This window comes from Oryctolagus cuniculus, chromosome 1, assembly GCF_051225735.1.
Source record: "Oryctolagus cuniculus isolate XC-2025 breed Fujian yellow rabbit chromosome 1, ASM5122573v1, whole genome shotgun sequence".
Classification (NCBI taxonomy): domain Eukaryota; kingdom Metazoa; phylum Chordata; class Mammalia; order Lagomorpha; family Leporidae; genus Oryctolagus; species Oryctolagus cuniculus.
In genome coordinates this window covers 92,001,749-92,014,781 of record NC_142867.1, presented here as the reverse complement: position 1 = coordinate 92,014,781, position 13,033 = coordinate 92,001,749, and the positions used below count along the sequence as shown (strand labels likewise).

The following is a 13,033-nucleotide window of genomic DNA, read 5'->3' as shown; positions in this document are numbered from 1 at the left end:
TTCTTGAGGGGGTACTTAATTATAGACTTGATATTATTCTGAGGCTTTATGCCTGGAGGCAACTACCAATTAGCATTGTGTTTTATAGGAAAGGAAAAAATAATTAGAAGCAGACAGAAGAAGACGAATGTCAATATCAGCTACAGCTGTTGAAATCAATTGCAGCTTACAGAGGCAGCAACAGAAAATGATAGGCAGTGCTATGAGGAAAAAAGTGATCCTATTAATAAAACACACTACAGGTGGAGGGAGCTAATCTTCATGTTTATAGAACCTGCAATGTACAGACACTACTGTGTTCTATCAGGTAGCCGAGACTCTAACAAGACAGGAATGAAAGACACTACAGAAATAACATGATAGACAGTAAGGACATTTACTAGAAGAGAAGCCCATAGGTAGATTTCTGGGGGTGGGGTACAGAGGAGACTGTGATTCCTTTTTTCTGTAGGGATGGAGACGTGGTGAATGAGTTGATGAATTCTATTTTGATGATGAAAGAGTGGAATAGAATAGTGATGCTGACTTTACATGCACATGATCTGCATCTTCAGGAAACAATCATGCTCCAATTTGAGGAGGAATGTGCTATTGCATTATTCTTAAGAATAGGGATTTCTAATGGCATTTTTAGAACATGCACAACTGTTTCAATAGCTTATACTAATTTTAATAATAATTTATAATTTTAGTGGCTAAAATGCACCATCAGGTTTTCTATTGACATTCTTCTTTTCCATAGTGTAGACAATTTAAGTTGTAAGAATGCATTTATATTGAATGAAAAAACTTCCACCATTAAGTATTTTCTTTGGAATCTTTATTTTTAATTGTTTGAAAGGCAGATGGAGACACAGCAATCTTCTGTCAACTGTTTCACTCCCCCAGATGCCTGCAACAGCTGGGGCTGGGCCATGCTGAAGTAGCCTGGTCCCACACGTGTGTGGTAGGAATCCAAGTACTTGAGACATCACTGTGCACATTAGGAGGCAACATAAGCAGGAAGCTGATGTCAGAAGTGGAGCCAGGAATCCAACTCTGGCACTGTGATAAGGGTTGCAGACTCCCAAGTAGCTTCTTAACCAGTGTTTCACATGTCTGCCTCTTTAAGTATTTTATTATATTCTGAAAATTTTAAAAATATGTTCTGCATTTGTCTTTATGTGGCAGGTGGTTCTCTGCACTTGGTGATTAGGAGGTGTAAGGAGTAAGAGCTGACGCAGACTGTGAGGAGTTGAGAGATGATTAGGTGCCAAAGAGAGGGAACAGTTCATGAAGACCTCTGAACAGAGAATAGCAACAAGGAAAGAACTGTGAGATGGAGAAAAAGTTTAAAACCCTCGCTGGGGAAACACTACTGTTAGGAAATGAGGAATGAACCAGACTGAGAACCAGCAGCGATGGCAGAGGCCAACAATTGAAAAGAAAGGGACCATTTCATTGGGAAGTGACAGAAAGCTGTGGTTGTAGGAAAAGTGGGAAAGGGCGGTCTTGAGAAGGGGTAGGTTTTCCCTACGTGAAATGATGGAAGCAGGAGCTAACAAAGCAAAGAAAGCTTTTTAGTGGTAGGGGGAGCAGTTGAAAGAGGTTGTTTTGGGAGACCGTCATTTTCCCTGTTGAGGTGAGTCATTTACTAGTTGAGGGTGATTCGATGAGAATGAGATCTGAGGCGAGAGGTTAATAGGAAGGATGGGAAACTGGCACACGGCCAAGGTGGCAGGATGCATAGCAGAGAGAATATTAAGTTTGGAATAGCATTGGTGTTCAAGTTTGGTTGGAGGCTACTAACTCAGCAAGATTGGGAGAGCCATGGCCAAGATCGGGAAGAAGTTGGTAGAGCCCATTCAGTTAGGAGTTTTCAAGCATGAAATGGGTAACATGGGGTTAAGCTGCAGAGTCATGGGAAGCCAGAGGTGTGCTGTCAAACTGGAATAAAAGATAGCAATGTTGATGCCCTTATAATAGTGGCTAAGGATGCGGCGAGGAAAATGAGACCCAGATGCTGAAGAAGGTGGCTAACAAGTTTTTTACACTGGTGACAGCAGTGTTGGTGATTATCTGTAATAGTGATGGTATGATAGTGATGAGAATACTAAAAATAATGATAGTACTAGTAGCTAGCATATTCTCACTGCACTGTACTGGGTTACACCACTGTAACCACTGTTTTGAAAGGTGATTTTGTTCATTTATTTCCATGTCATTGTGGTTGGGGCATAAGGGGAACTTGAAGAGATTATTTAGTTAATAAGTAGTAAATACGTTAGTCAAAACCCATCCTATATCTTAGGCATTACACTAGGCACTGGGTTTCAGTGGGTATCCATTCATGAGGAGAAGTTAGAAGTTGTTTCCCTCAGTCACTCTGCTAGTGAATGGCAAAGCTCAGAGTTTAATACAGATCTGAGTGTAAACTCCTTTGTGTAGAAGGAAGGAAGCAAGAAGTACAGAGTCTTGCACCTTTCACTGTTTATCCGGGGAATACCTTCCTTTGATGAAAGCATACAGTGCTACGCAAGGGCACATTCGAAGAAAGTGTTAAAGACTTTGTAGCAGCCCATGTCTAAGATGGTCACCCTCACATCCTTCCTTCCTGTACCTGAAACTCATTCTCTCATAGAGAGGTGGGGCTACTGTCTTCAACTTTTTGAGTCTGAGCTGGCCTATGGCTGTCTCACTGGATAGATAGTGGAAGGAATGACACACATGACTTTTGAGACAAGGTCATAAGAAGTTTTGCAGTTTCACCAAGGTCTTCTGGAATGCTTCGTATGGGAAAAGCCACGTGTCAAGTAAAAGGGCTGATTACACTGAGACCAGCATTCTATAAGGAAGTCCAAACTGGGCATTTAGTGGGACCCATGAAGAGAGACGGACAACCAACTTTCCCCAACTAGTCTAGGCATTTCAGATCCCCCATCAGATACGTGAGGGAAGAAGCATATCCGGCTTCAATCACCATCTGCCTGCGTCTGCATGAGTAATCCCAACCTAGAACTTCCTGGTCACACTTGTCAGTTGCCAAACCATGCAAGAAAATAATAGATGGATGTTTTTAAGCTCCTCAGTTTGGGGGCTGCAATAGCTAATTGGAATAGCTGTCAAAATACTTTGTTTTTGAAAGTTCATTGACATATACAGAGGATTCTCAAATGCTCTGTAAAAATACCTGAAATTAATGTGTTCAAATAGCAATGATTGCCAAGAAATTCATTTAAGTTCTTTTGTAGTGTCCCATTTATTCTGTCTCATTTTATCCATTCTGTCTACTCAACCTTTTAGAAAGCATTTATCAACAACTGCCTATGAGCAAGGTCCCGTGGGAGGCACTGCAGTAAACACATAATTAATCTAAGTAATGTAATTTGGTTTTCTGAGTATTAATTATCTTAAATAAAATTATATTTCTTTAATAATAGCTAATTGTTACTGCAAATAGTTTTAAAAACTTTAACCTTGAAAATTACTGAAATTTGCAACATCAGTAAATCTCCATGTGCTCTTCTTTAGGTGTGTGTCTGCCAAAATACAGCCCTTAGCAAAATAATCAGTGACAAGGACATATATTTATGTAACCAAGGTACTGATTGTGACTATGAAATTATTTATAATTAAAAACAACAATAATCAACAATTTTCCAACAATTATGTAATATATGTTATGCATTATTATGACACAGTATTAGACAGCCTAATATTGAAGACTATTTAATGACATGGGAAATGTTCAGAATCTGAATGAATGAAGTTGAATGTAAAGTTGTACATAAATATTGTATATAGTAATACTAACTTGCCAAGGAAAAGACTGGAAAGAAATGCACTAAATTGTTGCTTGTTAGTGAGGATATTGGTGATTTAAAATGTATTCTTAGTACTGTTTGAATTTTCCAAATTGGTAAAAGCATTTGTTACTTCCACAATTATTTTAAAGCCCCATATGTTGATATGTGTTATCCTAAGTATGTACTATTTAGCTATGCCCTGAACAAATGTTTTTAAAATATAATAATAATGATGATAATAATAATAATATTAAAGAAAAATAAGGAAGTGTGAAGAAAGGAAGAAGAGTTAAATTTGAGTTTACAATGTTGCATAATAACAAGTTAAAGAATGTTTTAAAATATAGACAAAGATTCTATATAGGCCCCCTTTTAAATCAAAATTAAATAAAAATACATTTCAATTCTCTTTTTACTTAAGAATAAAATGGCAATAGTAATTAAAAAGTAGTTACATGAATGAAGAAAATAAGCCTTTCATGTAATTTGATATTAAGGCTTCTTAGAAAGAATTATACCCTATGAAAAAGGGTCTTTTGTAAATCTGGAAGATTTCTTACAAAAATTGTTGTGAAGCTATTCTGAAATATATTCTTTAATTTCAGAGAAATTAAACATAAAAAAATTAATCATAATAAAAGCAAAAAAGCAAATTTACTGCTATTATATTAGTATTGGCTCATTAGTGCTCTATAGGAAAAATATTTTCAGACATTAAATGTTGGCTGCAATTAACTTCTATGTATATAGATGTGAATTGGATTCACATGTTAATAGGGTTAATACCTTTGATTTTAAGTCATGTTAACAGTAGAACTATTTTTTCTACCTTCTGTCTCTTTGTTAACAGATTCTAAAAGTTTTTCTAAAAGTCGTTGGCAACTAATTAGCACAAGCCATCTTTGAAAATAGATTAATAAGAGAGAACTGTCTGAGTGATGACAAATGTGTGGCAGTAGCTAGTGCCTGGGTGTTATACAGCTGCCACTCATTTAGTAGAAATCTCGTTAGATTGATGCTTAGCAGTAATGACTCAGTGTCAGATGGGCAGTCATCTGGAGGTTCCACCCCTCTCCCCTCAAGCACAATGCTATTATATAAAATCACTAAAATAAGTATTTTATTTGAAAATAGACAACTAGGAAAGTGGACACAGTGTGTTCTTTCATTCATGTTGAGAATGATGAGCAAATAACCAACCACAGAGCCCTGAGCAGAAGCCTTGTTTTCATGGATTCAGCCCATCCTCAGTCAGGACCCCCTGCCAACCTAGGGCTCAGGGATGCTGATAACATCATGTTCAGTTAGAAAATGTTCTTCTCTTGAGCCAGTGACTTTTATAACTAGAAAATGAATAAAATATATATTAGCATATGTTTTTACAGTTCATGGAAAATGGAATTAAAAGAGGATGTCAGTTTTCCATGAACTTTTTGAAGTTCCGTAGAATCACATTGTAACTTCCCAACTGGTATTATTGTTATACTGACATGGAACAAGGGACTTAATCTTCATGTAGTAGTTAATCAATGTGTTAGAGTCTTGGAATTTTTAAATGAACTGATATCTTCTATTTCAATTATATTATTTTCCAGATAAGTCGAAAATTCCTCCTCCTCCTCCTAAAAAAAACAAAAACAAAAACAAAAACAAAAAAAAAACAAAAGAAATCTTCTTGCTTGTGAGGAGGGATAAAAGTTGAAAGAAAGAAACTTTAATCTTGACAAACACTCAGATTAGTCAAATTGTGACAAATCAGTGTGGTACCTACCAGCAGGTTGTGTGTTGACTTCCTGTGAAATGGTTGCCTACTCTTGTTTACCACTAGTAGACAACTGCAGGCTTTTCAGATTTTGTGTATCTGTTCCCCCATTCATGAAGAATACTGAGGAGCATTTTACTAATGCAGACTGATTATCTGTGTCAAGTGCCTTTTATGGCTCTTTTACACCTAGATAATGTCACATTCTCTGCCTGATTCCAAAACTTACTCATTTAACAAATACCATGATTGTTGTGTGTTGTTTTATATTATAAATCAACTCAGTTTGTTTTCAAGTGAACAATCTGATATGAAATATGCTATGGTGCCATAAATCAGTTGTCTTTTTAAGACTACAAATATGGCCTGAGGGAAGACATCCTTTACTTCTGAATTTATGCGTGAATAAACGGTAGTAAAACAAGCAGGCTGCCATGGCAGTCATTCAGGGAAGTCAAGTCCTAACCATGTCCATGAAGAGGAGGACTGACTGTCCTCTGGAAGATTATATTAATGTACACAAATAAATGTAATATCCCAGGCCACAGTGAAAAGTTTTTATTTTTGTCATATAGTTTACCCACCCATAATCCAGTACAAAAAACCACTTTCTGCAGACTCTTTGGAAAGGACAAAATGTTTCAATAACAAATAATACATATTCAATAATGTAGCTAGATTTTGTGTAGCACATTGCACATTAATATTTCATAATTATTCATAACTTGTTGCTGAAGTTTTTACCTTAGGAAAGAAATATGAAAAATTATGGTATATCCTTATTTAGGAAGTGCAGTGTTATTGATAGTATATTTATTTTTGTATGAGAAAGTATCTCCCAATACTCTTGACAGACATGTTTCCCCATCAGCTCTTGCCACACTAGGCTCGCAGAATCCAACTTCCAGTGATAGTTCATCATTCCTTTTCCTTCTGTGGATACTTCCTTGCCATAGCTATGTCCCTCATAATACTTAGAGATTTTCTTAGATCTAATTATATTTAGTAGCCCAATTTGAAGTGACCCTTTCCAATTGTTTCCAATCCCATGGTAGTCAAGGATGGAAATGACAAATAAACAGTTCTGGTTTTTTATTCAAAAGTGATTTTATTTTCAATTGATTTAGTGAAACTCAATATTATATGAAGTCATCTATCATTTGCCTATTGTCTATCCATCTAGATTATCATTTAAATAATCTGATACCCTTAACACAGAATTCTTGCCTTTCCTCACTTTGCCTATTTAATACTTGTTTGGGCTTCAAGTTTTGAATTTTTACTCAGGCTTCACTTCTTTCTTGAAGACAACCCTGAGTACTTTGCCTAGGTAAAATCATTGTTTTATACACATAGTGCTGTGTACCTGTACTGCAAATCACAGTTGAAACTTCCTATTTGTGTTGCTATTAATAGTGGCTGTTTGCTTTGGATTTTAGGTACAATAGGATTGGAACTGTGCCTGTAAGTTTTTTACCGTTATATTCCCAGTACTTGGTGCACTGCTTAGAACATAACATGTTGCCATTTACGTTTGTAATAAATGACCAAATAAATAATTTTGTCAACTTAATGGGTTAGTACAATTTAGCACTTAATTTTTGTACTTGTTATCACTTTTGACCAATTAAAATACAAAAAATTAATTTTTTTAAAATCATAGGGCTATTTTGAAAGGAGACTGTAAATATATTTTAAAAATGGGATTCTCATTATATTGCATTCTCCTCTTTGATAAATGCCACTGATTATATATTCATCTGCATATAGTATATTTCTAAATTAAAACAATGGGTTTTGAATATTTTTTATACTTTGATAAGCACTGAAATTACTGCATGTCTGTTAAAAAGAATGTAGAATTCTGGAGCAGTATCCAGGTGTTACTGACTTTCAGTTACCATGAGTGCAGCACCAGAATCTGTATTTTGTACAAGATAAATAGAAAATTTTTATGCATCCTATATATCAGTGAGAATTACCTAAAGAAAAGATTTGGGCAAGGAATATGTTTATTTCAATGCAGACTTCCAGGTAAAAGCTTTGGGGCCTCAAGCAGGTTTCTGAACCTCATTATAAAAAGGATGATAATATTAATCTTATCATTATAGTAGGGATTATTTAGGACACTGTGTAAAAAAGAAGCTTTGTAAATTGTAAACGTCCATGTTACTGACTGAACCTCTCAGTAGTCTATAAATGTAAAAATATCTCTTAATCTTACAATGCTGCATGTTATTCTCCAATATAATTAAGAATCCATGTACTACATTTTATTTTATAAAAGAAAATGAGGGTAGAGATGAAGCTGATTCGGAAAAACATTTGCTATCAAGAGTAGATTCAATAATCCCCATCCTCTAGGGAGCTTATAATGTAACACAGAAAGATAATGCTTCCATGATAATGACTTAATGCCCCTAATCAGTATAAGGCATTGTGCTAAATGTTATGTAATCTTTGATCTTTATATGAAACTTTGTATTGACAACCTTTTTCCACAAATGGAGAATTAATTCTAGTGAAGTTCAGGTAACTCGTCCAAGGTAATGTCATATAGCATTCCAAATGCGGGTGTGGAGTTTGACTCTAATATATTTCCGTTTATCTTAATTTTAACTGCATGCTATTCATTGTTTTGTAGACCTCTTCACATAATTCAACAGACAGAACCTGTAGATTTTAATAGATTAAAACCCATTGTTTGCAAAAGCAAATAACTTTTTATTGATTGAGAATGGTCTTAGAGGTAGAAAATGCATACTGGAGATGCAGTGGACTTTGTGTTTGACTCCCTAATATTCACCTGACTTGTTTCAGTGTTGTAGAGGAAGTTTAATTCCCTCCAGTTTTCCCCATTGTATTGGTGGTGCTGATTAACATACATCAATCTTGGCAATCTCATCTGCCTTTAATAGCAATTGGTTAAGGAAGTTAGATTTAAGCCAATCAGATCATGATAATCTTCTTATGCTAGGTTAGGAGTATGCAGGTGATATAAACTGCTATAATCATGTGAAGAAATGGATGTTTGTACCATGGTTGGAAAAGATACTAGTTCTTTCCTTTCTATGAGCAATAAAGCATTTATCTCTGTTATTGTTACCAATCAGCCTGTGATTACAGTGGGAATCACCATTTGTGTAATGCTCACATTGTAGATGATAGAGTGGAGAAATAAAATCAATTTGAGACCTTGAGGAAAAGTTGAGACATTGGATTGATCAATTTAAAAATCACCCTTAACTCCCTGTCATGAAGGAGAATGTGTTTCCTTATTGCTTAAGCAAATTTGCGTTAGTCTTTACATGTACCTGCAAGCATCCTAGGATATAAAGAGTAACTGAAAACTCCCATGGTTGATGAAAAATTAAAACTGCAATAATACCTTATCTTTATTAAGACTGATTATATTAGCATAAATAACCTGAAAAAGGAATCTGTAACCATACCTAATTATTGCAATAAATCCCTTGGAATTGAAAAATGACAAATCAATTGGGAAAACTGACAGACTAGCTGGACAAGTGGAAACATCCAACCAAGTAGGTAAACACAGAATGCAAATAAATTATTAAAATGACTTAAGTTCTGCCTATAGGATAATGGAATTATTACTTTGGGATAGAGACTTGGGACTTTTTCAAATTGGTGCCAGTTATAATAAATATATTCCTATGACCAACGAAGTTCAACCAAGTTTTGGAAATCAAAGACATAACTTCAAAGAAAAATCAAAAAGTCTGTGTCATAGTGTCCCACTCATAAAAAGAAAAGGGAAACAGAAAAGGCCTAAAAGAGTTGGAGAAACTACCAAATGAGGTCAAAAAGCTAAACTTGATGGCTATGAAGCAGAATGTCTGAGTAGAGAGCATGCAGGCCCTACTACTTTCTACCAGTGTCACAAATTCACTACTTATCTCAGACACAATGTTTGTCAGATATTAAGACTGGAGGGATAGCTTTTCAATGAAGATTCCAAGAAAATAGTTGTTCTTGGATGGTAACTAAAGATGGACAAGGTGACTTTTATCGGTGGCAAAAATAAGTAAAACAATGACAAGCAACTAGAGAAATCAAGACATTTTGGAGAGAAAACAGATTCCTTAAGATTGATCATGGTAGCAGGAATCTATAAAGAAAAGCAATCTGAGGAAAGACCTGAAACTTAAGGCAGTGAGTTTGGATTGCATTTGTAGGCATTGAAGAATCTGATGTTTTTGAGCGGAGTTACAGTGATATATTACATTTTAGAGAGGAAAAATAAAGAATCAGAATAAAACATTCCAAAAATTTCATACTTCAGTGAATTAGAATATTGGTAGAATAGAGGGGATTCTGGAGGAGGATTTCAGAAGACTTTTCTTTTTTTGCTATTTATGTAATTAATGTCAATGGAAGTTAATTCTCCTGGTACTATGACAGAGGTGGGGAGAGACTAGTGGAGCCTGAACAGAATTGAAAAGATAAAAGCTTTGGCATAGGTTAAGATGCTGTTTGAGACACTACATCCCATATCAAAGTTTAAGATAGAATTCTGCTCTCACTTCCAGCTTCCTGACAATGCAGACCTTGAGTCAGCAGTCAGCAGGTGACAGCTCAGATAGTTGAATCTCTACCACCCATGTGGCAGGTGCACACTGAAGTGAAAAGCATGATCTAATGGGGGCTGAGTCAAAACTTTTCCATTAGATTCTTGAAGAATCGTGTTCCCGCATGACTGGAAACAGAGGTGATTAAGCTTAAAAGTTGGCATGAGAGGTATGAAGGAGTTCAGGGATTTCACGTAGAACTTAAATCAGGAGAAGTTGATGATCATACAAATTGAACGTAGTCCATGTGAAAGGGAATGACTAAAAACTGGGAGGCACATATTGCAGAAGATTACAAGAAGCTATTGCCAGAGGTTTCATGTCCCAAGTTTGAGTTCTATACTCATTTATGCATAGCAGGGCCATAAATTAGAGCCCCTATAGCTGCAAATCGGACAGGCTAGGAAGGTAAGGTGCTGTGCTTTCAGTGAGCATATCAACTGACTGGGTGTATGCAAATTCCATTCACGCCAATAAAATCTAAGTGAGCCCAATGCCTTTTCCTTAGTTTTCTGATATAATTTCTTTCCCATATACTACATGAAGTCAGAATTCAGAATCTTGATATTTCCATTTAGCTTTTAATATTTACATCAGTATTACTGGTGTGTATGTTGTGTGTGTATGCAGACATACACTACAAAGAATGGCATGATATGGGAGGTGGATGGAGTTGTTACAAAATTCTGATGCCTGTAGTGATGGTAGAACCAAGAGTGAAAGAAAATTCCTAACAATTTCTTTCCACCTCCACTATCCACAAATATTTCATCCATCTATTTCACTGTATCTGTCTCTTTGCTTTATCAATATGTTATAAGATATAACCATTGAATATTAAATGCCTATAATGATTATTTAATTGCTGTTGCATAATCTCTCAGTTCTTCCACAATTTTCTGACTTTTAAAATTTCTGAGTCTCCTTAGGGAAAAAGAGTACATATTTATTCATAGATACACTTAGTAGTTTGTTCAAAATACTGAGAATACATTTACTCTGTTCTGGACTCTGGGGATAAGGCAATAAACAAGATAATGAAGGTTCCTTCCCATCTGACACTTATATTCTAGGGAGAAGTCAATAGAAAATTAAATACTTTCCAATAGTAATAATGCAATGAAGGAGCTAAAATAAGAAGGTTGTGTAGGTGAGAGGTGAGTGACATTAGATATGGAATTGAAATGCAAATGACAAAGAGACCTCCAGCCACATAAATATTAAGGAAAGAGTTTTCCAGAGTGCATCAATGGCAAAAAAAAAATAATAATGGTTAAGAAGTATGGAATTTTTTCAGAATCCAAACAAATTCTGGTTAAAATCCCAAATATTGACACCATGCCTTCCTCACACTAATGTCCTCACATTGACACACATGTATTTAGGGTCACTAGTATCATATTTTAACTAACTGAGCAAATCATATCAATCTTATAAAATTGGAATTTGATGTCATTTATCCTAAGTCTACTGTTTGAATATGTGTTTGTTGTTGAAATATTGAATTCTGACTCCTTCAAGTTATCAGAGGGTGTGTGATTGGCTCAAACTAGTAAGCTATTGGCTAAAATGACTTGGATCATCTTCGGCTGAAGCATTTCATTGCCAGTGGGAGACTTTCCGAAACACTATGTTTAAATGTTTATTTAAAGCATTTTTTGTGATCTTTCTTATAAGAATACCAATACTTCCTGGTCAGTTATCACAAAATGTCAGGTGAAGGATAAATTAATCAACAATTCCAGATGGTGAAGTAGGCATAAATATTTAATATAGGTTTACACGAGTGGAGGTTGTACAAACTTTATATGTTCCAGTATAAAAGTTATACTGTCCATCCATCGAAGGTGATCTTTCTGAAATGGAAAATAAATATTTGAGGGTCTGTTTTACAAATGGGCAAGCATAATTAAAAATACTCAACTTATTTAAAACCTCAAGCTAGATGCTAACCTGAGATTCATTTATTAAGCTGGTATAGCATAAATTCTAAGAATAGACAAGTTAAAGAAATTTTGTTGGAAAACACCATATGGAGTATTAAATATGCCAGGTACCATATTTCTCTAAAACTTCTTATAAATCCAACATTAGGTTTATTGTGCATGGCTCATTATAAATCTGTGATGCAGAATAAGATCAAGAAATTAATGTCTGCCTATATGGTCTTTTACATTTGTTCTGTCTCACCACTTATGAATAAGTTAAATATATCCCTATGACTTATTTTCACAAATACAATATGGCATAAATTTGGAATTATTTTCAGTGAGAGAGTGGGAAGACAAATTTGTAAAATCATTCTCTTTTAGATGCACCTTGGTAATACTGTGGACTAAACTTTAGGGTATTTTCTTTAATATTTTTTCTTAAGTATAAATTTTCACTTGTTCTCACTTATTTAGATTTTCTTTCATGATTTCTCTGGAAACCAATATGTTCTACAAAATACCTAGACTTTGAACATATTTTATAGTCATGGAAATAGGCAGACATTGACACACATGTATTCAGAGTCATATTTTAACTGAGCAAATTGAAAGCCTACTCAGTACTGAACAAAGAATGAGTACTATTACCTAATTGCTTAACTTCTCCGACAATGCCTGAGATATGATGGAGAAAGAACTGTCTACTAGTTTCTTGATTACTGCTGGCTCATGTTACAAAGATCTTTGCTATACAGCTTTGGGAAGAACATTTGCCATTATGCAAGGTACCATTAGAGAGCCTCACAGACTGAAAGATGACTTCTGTCATGTAGTGACAGTGAGCTGGGTACAATCCTGATGCCACCCTCTAACTCATTTAGAGAAATGGAGACAGTGGCCTCTTTCAGAAACACTTAAGTAGAGCAGTCCTGGTGGTTTGATAATTTGTAACAGATGTTTCAT

The 13,033-nt window shown here is 35.2% G+C and overlaps 1 protein-coding gene across 2 annotated transcripts in view; it reads right to left on the bottom strand.

The window, feature by feature from the left end:
• The window catches only part of CNTN5 (contactin 5), a 1,376,886-nt gene that overhangs the window by 91,376 nt on the left and 1,272,477 nt on the right, over positions 1-13,033 (bottom strand). The gene's annotated exons all lie outside the window — the stretch shown is intronic.